The sequence below is a fragment of the Myodes glareolus genome, chromosome X (genome assembly GCF_982192425.1).
Source record: "Myodes glareolus chromosome X, mMyoGla1.1, whole genome shotgun sequence".
NCBI lineage: Eukaryota > Metazoa > Chordata > Mammalia > Rodentia > Cricetidae > Myodes > Myodes glareolus.
This window is the reverse complement of record NC_142053.1, coordinates 23708518-23721198: the sequence shown is the minus strand read 5'-3', so window position 1 is coordinate 23721198 and position 12681 is coordinate 23708518.

The window sequence follows — 12681 nt, the reverse complement described above, 5'->3', positions numbered from 1 at the left end:
TACAGAACACCGAATCATACATACATATATACAATACACATACATACAATACAGATTAAATAATCCATTTGCCATATAATAAAACACAAAACATACAGAATAAAGATAGTATATTAAGAGCTGCAAAGGAAAAAGGTCAAGTAACTTATAAAGGTAAACCTATCAGACCTACACCTGACTTCTCTATGGAAACCGTGAAAGCCAGAAGGTCCTGGATAGATGTACTGCAGAAACTAAGAGACCATGGATGCAGGCCCAGACTACTATACCCAGCCAAGCTTTCGCTCACTATCAATGGAGAAAACAAGATATTCAAGGATAAAAACAAATTTAAACAATACATAGCCACAAATTCAGCCTTACAGAGAGTAATAGAAGGAAAATCACAACCCAAGGAACACAGCAATGCCCACAATAACTCAGACATCTAACAACCCTTCACCAGCCCAACTCAAAGAAGGGAAACACACAAACTCTACCACCAAAATAATAATAATAATAACCGAAGTTAACTATCATTGGTCATTAATATCACTTAATATTAATGGACTCAATTCACCTATAAAAAGGCACAGGTTAAGTGATTGGATGCAAAAAGAAGATCCAACATTCTGCTGTTTACAAGAAACACACCTCAACCACAAACACAGACATCTACTCAGAGTAAGGGGTTGGAAAAGTGTTTTTCAATCAAACGGACCTAAGAAACAAGCCGGTATGGCTATACTAATTTCTAACAAAATTTACTTCAAACTAAAATCAATCAGAAGAGATGGAGATGGACATTTTATACTCATAACAGGAACAATTCATCAGGAGAAAGTCTCAATCCTGAATATCTATGCTCCTAATATAAAAACACCCACATATGTAAAAGAAACCTTACTAGAAATCAAGGAACACATCAAACCACACACACTAATATTAGGAGACTTCAACACTCCTCTCTCACCAATAGACAGGTCAATCAGACAGAAACCTAACAGAGAAATAAGAGAACAAAGGGTGGTAATGAATCAAATGGACTTAACAGACATCTATAGAACATTCCACCCAAATAGGAAAGAATATACCTTCTCTGAAGCTCATGGAACTGTCTTGAAAATTGATCATATACTCGGTAAGAAAGTAAACTTCCACAAATACAAAAAAATATTAGTAACCACCTGTGTCTTGTCGGATAACCATGGAATAAAGTTAGAATTTAACAATAACTCTACCCCCAGAAAGCCTTCAAACTTATGGAAACTAAAAAGTCAACTACTGAACCACCCCTGGGTCAGGGAAGAAATAAAGAAAAAAATTAAAGTCTTCCTTGAATTCAACAAAAATAAGACACAACATACCCACACCTATGGAACATTATGAAAGCTGTGGTAAGAGGAAAGTTCATAGCACTGAGTGCCCAATTAAAGAAAACGGAGAAAGCACACATTGGAGACTTAACAGCACACCTAAAAGCTCTAGGAAAAAAAAGGAGACTGACCCAGGAGGAGAAGAAGACTGGAAATAATCAAACTGAGGGCAAAAATCAACAAAATAGAAACACAGAAAACAATCCAAAAAAATCAATGAAACAAAGAGCTAGTTCTTTGAGAAAGTCAACAAGATTGACAAACCTTTATCAAAACTAATCAAAAGGCAGAGAGAGAACATACAAATTAACAAGATCAGAAATGAAAAGGGGGACATAACAACAGACGCTGAGGAAATTCAGAGAATCATTAGGTCTTACTACAAAAGCATATATGCCACAAAGTTGGAAAATGTAAAAGAAATCGACTTGTTTTTAGATAAGTACCATTTACCAAAATTAAATCAAGATCAGGTGAACAATTTATATAGACCTATAAGTTGTGAGGAAATAGAAGCTGTCATAAAAACCTCCCAAACAAAAAAGGCCCAGAACCAGATGGTTTTAATGCAGAATTTTATCAGAATATCCAAGAAGAGTTAATACCTACACTCCTTAATGTGTTTCACATAATAGAAACAGAAGAGTCATTGCCAAACTCTTTTTATGAAGAACAGTCTCCCTGATTCCAAAACCACACAAAGACACAATCAAGAAAGAGAATTACAGACCAATCTCACTCATGAACATCGATGCAAAAATTCTCAGTAAAATTCTGGCAAACAGAATCCAAGAACACATTAAAAATGATCCATTATGATCAAGTAAGTCTCATCCCTGAGATGCAGGGCTGGTTCAACATACATAAATCTATCAATGTAATCCATCATATAAATAAACTGAAAGAAAAAAGTCATATGGTCATTTCATTAGATCAGGAAAAAGAATTTGACAGAATTCAAAACCCCTTTAAGATAAAGGTCTTGGAGAGATTAGGGATACAAGGATCATACCTAAATATAATAAAAGCAATATATAGCAAGCCAATAGCTAATATAAAAATTAAATGGAGAGAAACACAAAGCCATTCCACTAAAATCAGGAACAAGACAAGGCTGTCCACTCTCACCATATCTCTTCAACATACTGCTTGAAGTTCTAGCAATAGCAATAAGACAACATAAGGAGATTTGAATTGGAAACGAAGAAGTCAAACTTTCATTATTTGCAGACAATATGATAGTGTACATGAGCGACCCCAAAAACTCTACCAAAGAACTCCTACAGCTGATAAACACCTTTAGTAATGTGGCAGGATACAAGATCAACTCCAAAAAATCGGTTGCCCTCCTACACACAAAGGATAAAGAAGCAGAGAGGGAAATCAGAGAAGCATCACCTTTCATGATAGCCACAAATAGCATAAAATATCTTGGGGTAACTCTAACCAAAGATGTGAAAGATCTATTTGACAAGAACTTTAAGTCTTTCAAGAAAGAAATTGAAGGGGATACCAGAAAATGGAAGAATCTTCCCTGCTCTTGGATTTGGAGGATCAACATAGTAAAAATGGCAATTCTACCAAAAGCAATCTATAAATTCAATGCAATCTCCATCAAAATCCCAACAAAATTCTTCACAGACCTTGAGAGAACAATAATCAACTTTATATGAACAAACAAAAAACCCAGGATAGCAAAAGCAATCCTGTACAATAAAAATACTTCTGAAGGCATTACCATCCCTGACTTCAAACTCTATTACAGAGCTACAGTATTGAAAACAGCCTGGTATTGGCATAGAAACAGAGATGTTGACCAATGGAATCGAATATAAGACCCGGGTATTAACCCACAAACCAATGAACACCTGATTTTCGACAAAGGGGCTAAAATTATACAACAGAAGGAAAAAAGTATCTTTAACAAATGGTGCTGGCATAACTTGATTTCAACATGTAGAAGAATAAAAATATATCCATATCTATCACCATGCACAAAACTCAAGTCCAAATGGATTAAAGACCTCAGTATAAATCTGACCACGCTGAACCTGATAGAAGAGGAAGTGGGAAGTAGTCTGCAATACATGGGCACAGGAATCCAATTCCTATGTGTAACCCCAGGAGCAGAGACAATAAGAGCAGCAATGAATAGACGGGACCTCCTGAAACTGAGAAGCTTCTATAATACAAAGGACACTGTCATTAAGACAAGAAGGCAACCTACTGAATGGGAGATCTTCACCAATCCCGCATCAGACAAAGGTCTGATCTCCAAAATATATAAAGAATTCAAGAAAGTAGACATTAAAACTCTAATTAACCCAATTTAAAAATGGGGTACTGAACTGAACAGAGAATTCTCAACAGAAGAAGTTCAAATGGCCAAAAGACACTTAAGAACAATTTCTTTTGAGGAGAAGTTTAGGTTGATGGTTTGTTTCATTGTTTCAGAACTTTAAAGATATTGTTCTGTCTACTTGTTCCCTCTATTCTTTAAAATAGATGTTTTATTTAATCTTTTAAGGTAATAAAATAATGTCAACTTTTCTTCCTTCCATTTTCTTCCTCTTATTCCTCCCATGTACCTCCTTTGCTGCTTCATCTCCATGGTTTCTTTTCCTTTAATTGTTGTTACAAAAATATTAGCACCAGCTGGTACCATGCAAACTTCCAAAGTCAGGAAGGACCTACCAGTCCCATTCAGCTAAGATTCCTATCAACCACAACAATAGCCAACATGGCACAATAATCCTGGACATTCTTGAGCAGATCACTGAGGAGGTTTTTTTCATCTTCCTTATCTATGATATTTTTCTCTGTATTCTTTCACATTGGTTCATCTTCTACTTAAATAAATCCTTCCTTTGTCATCTCCATTCTGCTTTTAAGAATGGTGAGTGAATTCAGTTTCAGATACTGCATTTTCAACAATTCCATTTGGCATTGTTTTGCCTCCATTTTTCCCTTCAGATTTTCTTTTTTATTTGTTTGATGCTCTTCATCATTGAAAATAGTTAGAAAAGTTATTCAAAAAGTGTCTGGAAAGTCTGTCCTTTATATCAGCTTGAGCTGGTACTCAGATGCTTTTGTTCTGCATTGAGGAAAAAATGTTGTCTCCTGTTTCGTAATATGTTGGGTGATTTTTTTTGGATCATATCACACACCTTGCAAATGCTGAAACATGGAGTACGTAAATTTATTTTTCACTTATGAATGCTTCTTTTGTTTTAGCAGAAAATTGTCTTGCTTGGACTCAAACTACAAATGATAATTTTGGGATGCACTCTGCCATCATATTTCAAGTCTTTTATATTTGACTGAGCTTCTTTGAACCTTGTCTGTGGTTCAGTGTCAGCCAAGTATGTGCTCAGATGCAATTTAGAGAATCATTTCCTTCATATTGTCCTTCTGGCATATGCTCTCTTGCCAGTATGGTGGTTTTGCTAGATTCCGTTTTCTGCATTCCCAGAAGAGAAACCGTATCCTCTATCATGCTGTTTATGCATGGCTTTGAGAAAAATTCTATGAAAATGGGAATGTATGCTGTAAATACCTTTCCTCTAAGTGTGGTTCTTCTTCAGATTGTGTGTTTGTTTCCTCCCTAGTGTCGCCACAGAGCAACATTCAAAAATTATGTCTGGAAATTTTGCTGCAGTGTTATTCTAATAAGATTTAAGTCAGCTTTTCCCAGAGTCAACAATCATCTCTCTTTGATTTTTTCATGGCCTGGAAAAACAGAGTAACCTTAATCATTTTATTAATATGTGCAAAGGAAAATTTTAGTTTTATTCATTTTCTGTTTTATACTTCATTTGTTTCTCTCTCATTTATATTAATTTCCTACTTCTACTTACTCTGTATTTAGTCTACTTATCTTTCCTAGATCTTTGTAAATGAAGTATAATTAATTCTACTTTTGTTTGCAATCTTTCCTCTTTTTAAAACTATAAGTTATAAATATCCCTTGAGAAACTGCCTTAACTTTATCCATTGAACACTTGTGTTGTATGTGGATTTTCTTTAAGTCTAGGCACTAGTGTTTCCTGAGACATCACTTCATCTATCTGTAATTTAATATATGTTATTCACTTTCTGATACAAGGGGACATTTGAGGATGTCTACTGTGCTTGATTTTGAATTTGTTTCCTTTGTGACAAAAAATACATTTTAAGACTTCAATACTTGACATTTACTAAGATGTTTTATAGACCACTAGAATTTTGTAATTGACAGTCTTATAAAATTCTTCTTAATATTTTCCCATAGAGTATAATTTGTACTACTCTATCTCTGAATTTATTAACCATTTCCATATAACTGCCAAGTAGTGTTGTTTCATTTTAAATATACGTTTTAGTCTTACTGTTTTTGTTACGTTCTTTGTGATTGTTTGGAAGTCTATTCTTATCCCTATTGATCCACATATTTCAACTCTAATTTGAAGCCCTTTACCATATTACTAAAAGCCTTTAAAAATCATTGAGTAATTCAACACCTTCATCATAGTAGTCCCTATCTCTACTCATTTTTTCTTTTGTCTTCTTAGTCTATGTTTCTATTTACTCTTGCCTTATATCATTTCATTTTTGGTGAATCCCTCTGATGATATTTTTTAGACGTTACTGTTTTCATGTTTTCTTAAGAATATTTTGATTTTTGCTTTAGCTGACTTTTAAATTTCATTCTGATTACCTTGAGCTTTTTGTGCCTAGATTTTATGGCTTCTTATATGAGTATGAAACAGTTTTAATCATGATATGACCTTTAACTTTTGATTTGCTCCTAAGTGTCAATAGAAATTATAAAGTATTTACCTATGTCATGCAAATAAATAGAATTTTGGCCACAATTTCTATCTTGCTGTGATGATCCACTACTAAAATTTCTTTCAATTTTCAGCCTCATTTTTCTTCTTCCTCCTCTTCTTCATGTTCCTCCTCCTCTTCCTTATCATTATAGTCTTTTACAAGATAAAACGTCTATGTCTAGGAGCGCCTGCACAACCTGTCTCTTGTTCTTTTCTGAGCTTACTTCCTTTTGGCTACACACTTCTTCTTACACTGGCCCTTCCCGGTGTTTTGTCATATATTTTGCATTCTTTTTCTCTTAAGATCTTTTCTTAGAATATGGTAATCCTGAATATTCACACTGTCTCTCTCCTTGCTACCTATATTTCAAGCTTTCATTAGACTCTTTCCTGATCAATGTATTTAAAATATGTGCCTATATCTTGTCATTCTTATTTTTTTACTTTCATATATGTGTATTAAATTTATATCATTACTCCTTCTTTCCCCTTCCCCCAACTCATTCCTTGTTCCCTCCACATGCCCTGATTATGGTCTGATTTTCTTTAATTATTATTTTTATATATAATATATAAATGAATAAATACATAACTATAACCTACTGAGTCCATGTTGCTCGAACGTATATATTTTTACAATTGACTGCTTAGGATTGGATCTTCTGTCACAGAGTTTTTCCCTGGAGATCTCCCTTACCCACTAGCCATTAATTGCCTGTAGTGCCTCATCTAGGTGTGAAGCCTCGTGAGGTTCCCCTATCTATATTATTGTCAGCATTTCTTAAATTTTTACTCAATTTAATGCTTTATGTCCCTCCTGATAAGCTTCATGAGTGTAAAGACAATTTTATTTATGTTTCTCAAAAATCTAGAACAATGAATTATATATAAAATATATGAATATATATATATATATATATATATATATATATATATATATATATATATATATATAATTCTCCCAGCTTCTCTATCTCTGGGTGTGTGTCTACCAGCACAGGCACAGACATTTGTGTATATGTTTAAAAGATATGGCTGAATGAATGAGCAAACAGTTGACATACTTTGTCTTCTTCTTCAAAGATTCCAAGTTCTTTCCTTCTTTTTGCCTTTCTAATTTTCCCTGTGTATTCTACTATAGTCTTTTTCTCACATTTCAAATTTTTTAATAGCACATAGCATGACGCATTAAAACTCAGGTTAACTAATTGAGAACTCTAACCTTGAAATACCATCCAAAATACTCATTCATTACTCTTTGTTCAAGTTTCATCTTTATTTCTTTCCAGAGTATTTTAAATGTTCTTTCTTTACAGTATTTTATTTTTATTTTATTTTTATTTATTTATTTAAAATTTCCACCTCCTCCCCACCTCCCTTGTCCCTCCCCCTCCCCACCTCCCCCTCCCTCTCTAGTCCTAAGAGCATGTGTGATAACTTTTATAATATCTATATTTATACTAAAATGCTTTGTTAGCATCCTACCCCATAGATAATTGTTCAGATATATTCATTGTTGATATGTTCACAATATTCAGGAAATTAAAACAACCTAATTATCCTTTAACTGAAGAATGGGTAATGAAAATGTGGTACATATACATTTAGCAGTAAAGAAAAATGAAATCATGAATGCTGTAGGTAATTGAGACCTGCTCAGCAAGAGTGAAATCATGTCTGGTACTGGAAACCTAGCAAACTATGCAGGCCTAGTGTGGACATGTATAGGAGAACCTAAATCCACTATTATAAGCAATTCCTAACTATTTCCTAAATGTTTTTCTTTATACCAACACATAAATGTAGTCCTCATCAAAGAAATTTCTCTTTGTATTAGATGGACTCCATTACAGAGAGCCACAACCAATCTAAATAGAGAACTGTGAAATCCTGTCCTAACTAACATGTTTACTATACAACTCTGACACCCAAAGCTCAGCAATCATTGTCAAAGTGGAGGAGGAGAGACTGTATAGTTCAGAGGAACAGGGAGTTTGGTTTGGGATTGTGTGTCCTAGAAATGTCAGAAGCTACATCCATGACATCTCACCAACATGGCTACCTAAACATAAGCTTCACAATGACAACAGTGATAGACACAATAATGTGGGCAGGAGAAAGCCAAAGAACTACAGGCAACTAGGGAATACAGAGAGCAAGTGACAGTTAGGAAGTGACAGCAAGGGAAGAGCCTGCCAGCTAGCTGGGCCATGACAGAAATATATACACAAGTAACATATACAGACTGCCAGGCATTTGAAAGAGAGCAAGGAGAAGTGTATGGAATTTCTGGCTGAAGGAAGAGGGAAATGATGGCATTACGTTATAATCTCATACTACAAAAGTATTTGTTCAACTATGTTCATAGCAGCACTATTTGTAATAGCCAGAACATGGAAACAACCTAGGTGCCCCTCAATAGAAGAATGGTTAAAAAGGTGTGAAACATATACACATTAGAGTTCTACTCAGCGGTAAAAAACAATGACATCTTGAATTTTGCATGCAAATGGATGGAAATAGAAAACGCTTTACTGAGTGAGGTAACCCAGACCCAAAAAGAGGAATATGGTATGTACTCACTCATAAGTGAATTCTAGCCATAGTTAAAAGTCTTTGAGTCTATAATTCGTGATCCTAGAGAAGCTAAATAAGAAGGTGAATCTGAAGAAAATCATATAGTTATCCTCCTGGATATTAGAAGTAGACAAGATTGCCAGGCAAACTTGGGTGCACGGGGGGTGGGGGGTGGAAGTAAGGGGAGATGGTTAGAGAGAAGAGAGAGGGGGAGGATTGGGGATAGCTTGGGGGAATGGGATGGGGGGAGGGATGAAGGATGGTTATGGAAGCAGGGATGTTTATATCTCAGCTAAGGGAGCCATTTTAGGGTTTGCAAGAGACTTGATTCTGGAGGGGTTCCCAGGCCCAAGGAGAGGTCCCCAGATTGTTCCCTGGGCAGCAGAGGAGAGGGTACCTGAACTAGCCTTGGCCCATAACCATATTGATGAGTATTTTGCATGTCACCACAGAACCTTCATATGGCGATGGATGGAGATAGAGACAGAGACACATATTGAAACACTGGACTTAACTCCCTAGGTCCAGTTGAGAAGCAGAGGGAGGGAGAACGAGAGCAAGGAAGGCAGGATGAGAGGGAACCTTCATCTGACCATAGATGGAGATAGAGACGGAGACCCACATTGGAGCACTCGAATGAGCCCCCAAGGTCCAAATGAAGAGCAGAAGGAAGGAGAACATGAAGAAGGAAGTCAGGACCGCGAAGGGTGAGTTCACCCACTGATACAAGGGGACTGATCGAATGAGAGCTCACCAAGGCCAGCTGGACTGGGACTGAACGAGCATGTGATCAAACCGGATTCTCTGAATGTGGCTGACATGGGGGCTGACTGAGAAGCCATTGACAATGGCACTGGGTCTTGTTTCATCTGCATGAACTGGCTTTTTGGGATCCTGTTCTGTTTGGATGCTCACCTTCCTAGACCTGGAGGGAGGGGGGAGGAACTTGGATTTCCCACAGGGCAGGAAACCCTGACTGCTCTTGGGAATGGTGAGGGAGGAAGAGAGGGAGTGGGGGGAGCGGGAGGGTATTGGGAGGAGGGGATGAAGTGAAAATTCTTTAAATAAATAAATAAGGAAAAAAATTAAATAAAAAATGTTGTGGTTATGGGTCTCACATGCATTTTCTTCATTCAGCTGTATCGATTGCACTGTATGAAGCATCTGTGTTGCTGATTTCAACAGGTCAGGTCAACCTCTGAAGGTTCCCCTGTGATTCTGGTCCACCCTATTAGTTGATAGTGTGCAGATAGGTGGTGGTACCTGTTTTGGCTGCATGTATATTTGACATACACAAGAAATTTAAGCAAGTTTCCCCAACAAGAGGGAGTTTACAGTAATTTCCTTTTGAGTACCTGGCAAACACAATCAATAATACAGGAAAGATTTGAAAACATTGTATATAAAGGTCACTATTACACATATCTCTATCTTATAAAGTGTTTTTTATCATCTCTTACAAATTCTGTTCATCGAGAGTCTTGATTTTGTGCCGAAAACCTTCCTTCGGCTTTTGCACTGCTTCCAGATGTAGCGTATTTCTCACTCTCGAGAGAATCCTGCTTAATCTGTCCCAGAGGTAATCAAAAGGAAAGACATCAGTTTACCTGTCTAATTTTCTCTCACAGCTAAAAAGGTCCCTTCTTCTCCCCAATAAATTTCTCTCTGTCAGCAAAAGGCACATCTCATTGCTTGTTCTTCTGAACCTCTTCTTAGTTCCTAATGAAAATGATCAAACTACACTAAGCATTCATCTGGCAGTTTTATTCCTTCCCCACTTTTCATTTGAGGAATCACGTTTGTCCGCCATCTCCACCTGTGGTGTTTGACTTTGTCTGCTTGCTGTGTCTTGTTAGTTATTTAATAGTATATCTCCTGTACTTTCAGAAGTGCTTTTAGTTAAATGAAAAGGATTAGAAAACACCAGAAATTAAATTTATGCAAGAATCTGTTCACTTTGTAAATTGGCAATACTACAACAAAACTTGCACAGCAGAATAGATTCTCTTTTAACAGCACTTTTTAAAATCAGGCTTCCCTTGGGTTTCTCTTGTCCATGTGCATTTACAAGATGCTCCAGTTAGTTTATTTTTAATCAATATAAATTTATTATTCATCAATAAATTCTTTATTCTGGGAATTCTTGGTGGAGTGAAAAAAAAAAGTACAGACTGGGTCTCTATCTGCCAGGATGTGTCTCAAAGCCATGATGCAGTCAATGAAAGTTGAAAAAATTGGAGACTTTTGTTTGTTCTTTGTCATTAAATGTTTTTTGCTTGTTGTCTAGAATTGTGGTGGTTCCTTGTCATTTTGACTTTATTTCAATCACCTTGAAGTTTGAAATACAGATGACCAACATAGTTCTCAAAACCGGTAACAGCTCATTGTAGTTTGAACTTAATTTCAAATACCTTGAATTTTCAAACACAAATCACTAATGGATAATTTAGATCTGGAAACCTGTGAGCATCTCCCAAATTAGTACAGTTCCTAACCCCCAACAAAGAAGCTTCTTTTTGCCTTAGATGGCAATTAATATAGAGACAGACAATTGGTATTCATGTGGACAGTGCAAACTAGGCATCTAAATGGGACCCCTATATTACCCATGTCACCCCAAGGCTCAGGAATCACTGTGAAAGAGAGGGCAGAAAGATTGTAAGAGTCAGAGGTAATGGACATTTTTAGTAAAACATTATTTGTGAGATATAACAGAATTGTCGCACACATGAACTTACTGCACTGGTGAATGTGTGCATAAGACCCACACAAGACCAAGCAAGCAAAATTTCCTGCATGAATTGGGAGAGAGACTCCTGAATTTAAGAAACTATGGCAGATGATTGTCGGGGACCAGTCTTCACGGATGATGGCTTCTCAGGGAAGGAGAGGGGATTTTCTTCAGGGATGAGGTCACTTTGGAGGTTGCTCTTGCTTCAGTAGGTGATCCTATTCCTGTGTAAATAGTAGAAGCACTAAGTAGACTCAAAGGGTTTAAAAAAGAGTTCATGAAGCTGGTACAGAAGAAGATTAATGAGGGTTGCAGTAGTGACTGGATGAGAATGAGTGGAAGCATGTTGGATCCAAACACAGTATATTCATGTATAAAATTCTCAAACAGTAAATTTAAAGAGAAAAAGAAAAATATTCGCCCTCTCCAAATCCAAATGACCATTTTACAGGAGAAACATGTTGAAGTTCATTTGTTTTCACTTTATTTCATTTTATAATTTTCATTTTGTGGTGCTGGAAATCAAGTTCAGTACCTCATACATGCCAGGAAATCACATTACCACTGAGCTTAATGCCCAGATTGTCAATGCTGATTATAATGAGATAAATTGAAATACTAATAATAACAAGAACATCATTTTTCAGTCTGTTATGCTATCATCAATTACTTTTAATAATACATTCATTGTTTCTATATACATAGGCAAACGGTCACTTATCGAAAATTATAGATATTAAAGGGTGAATTGATGGTCCTGTTTTCTGTTTGGACTTAAATATTTGCCATGACTATGATCTGCTAGAAATGATGATAGCAGCCTGGTGGTGGTGGTGAAACACACCTTCAATCCTAGCACTCAGGAGACAGAGGCAGGAGGATCTCTGTGACTTTGAGGCAATGGTGTGGGAGAATTGTCTGTATTCTGTCAATCATGTATTTTAATAAAACGCTGATTGGCCAGGCAGGAAGTATAGGTGGGTCAACCAGACAGGAAGTAGAGGCGGGACAATGAGAATAGGATAAGGCTAGGGAGGAGGAAACTCCCTCCGCCACTCCTGCACAGATCACCGAAGAAGCAACATGTAAGCTGACAGCTGAGAAAGGTACTGAGCCGTGTGGCTAATGTAGATAAAGATAATGGAGTAACATATGTTATAAGAGCTAATAAGTAGCCTGACCTAATGGGCCAATCAGCTTTATAACT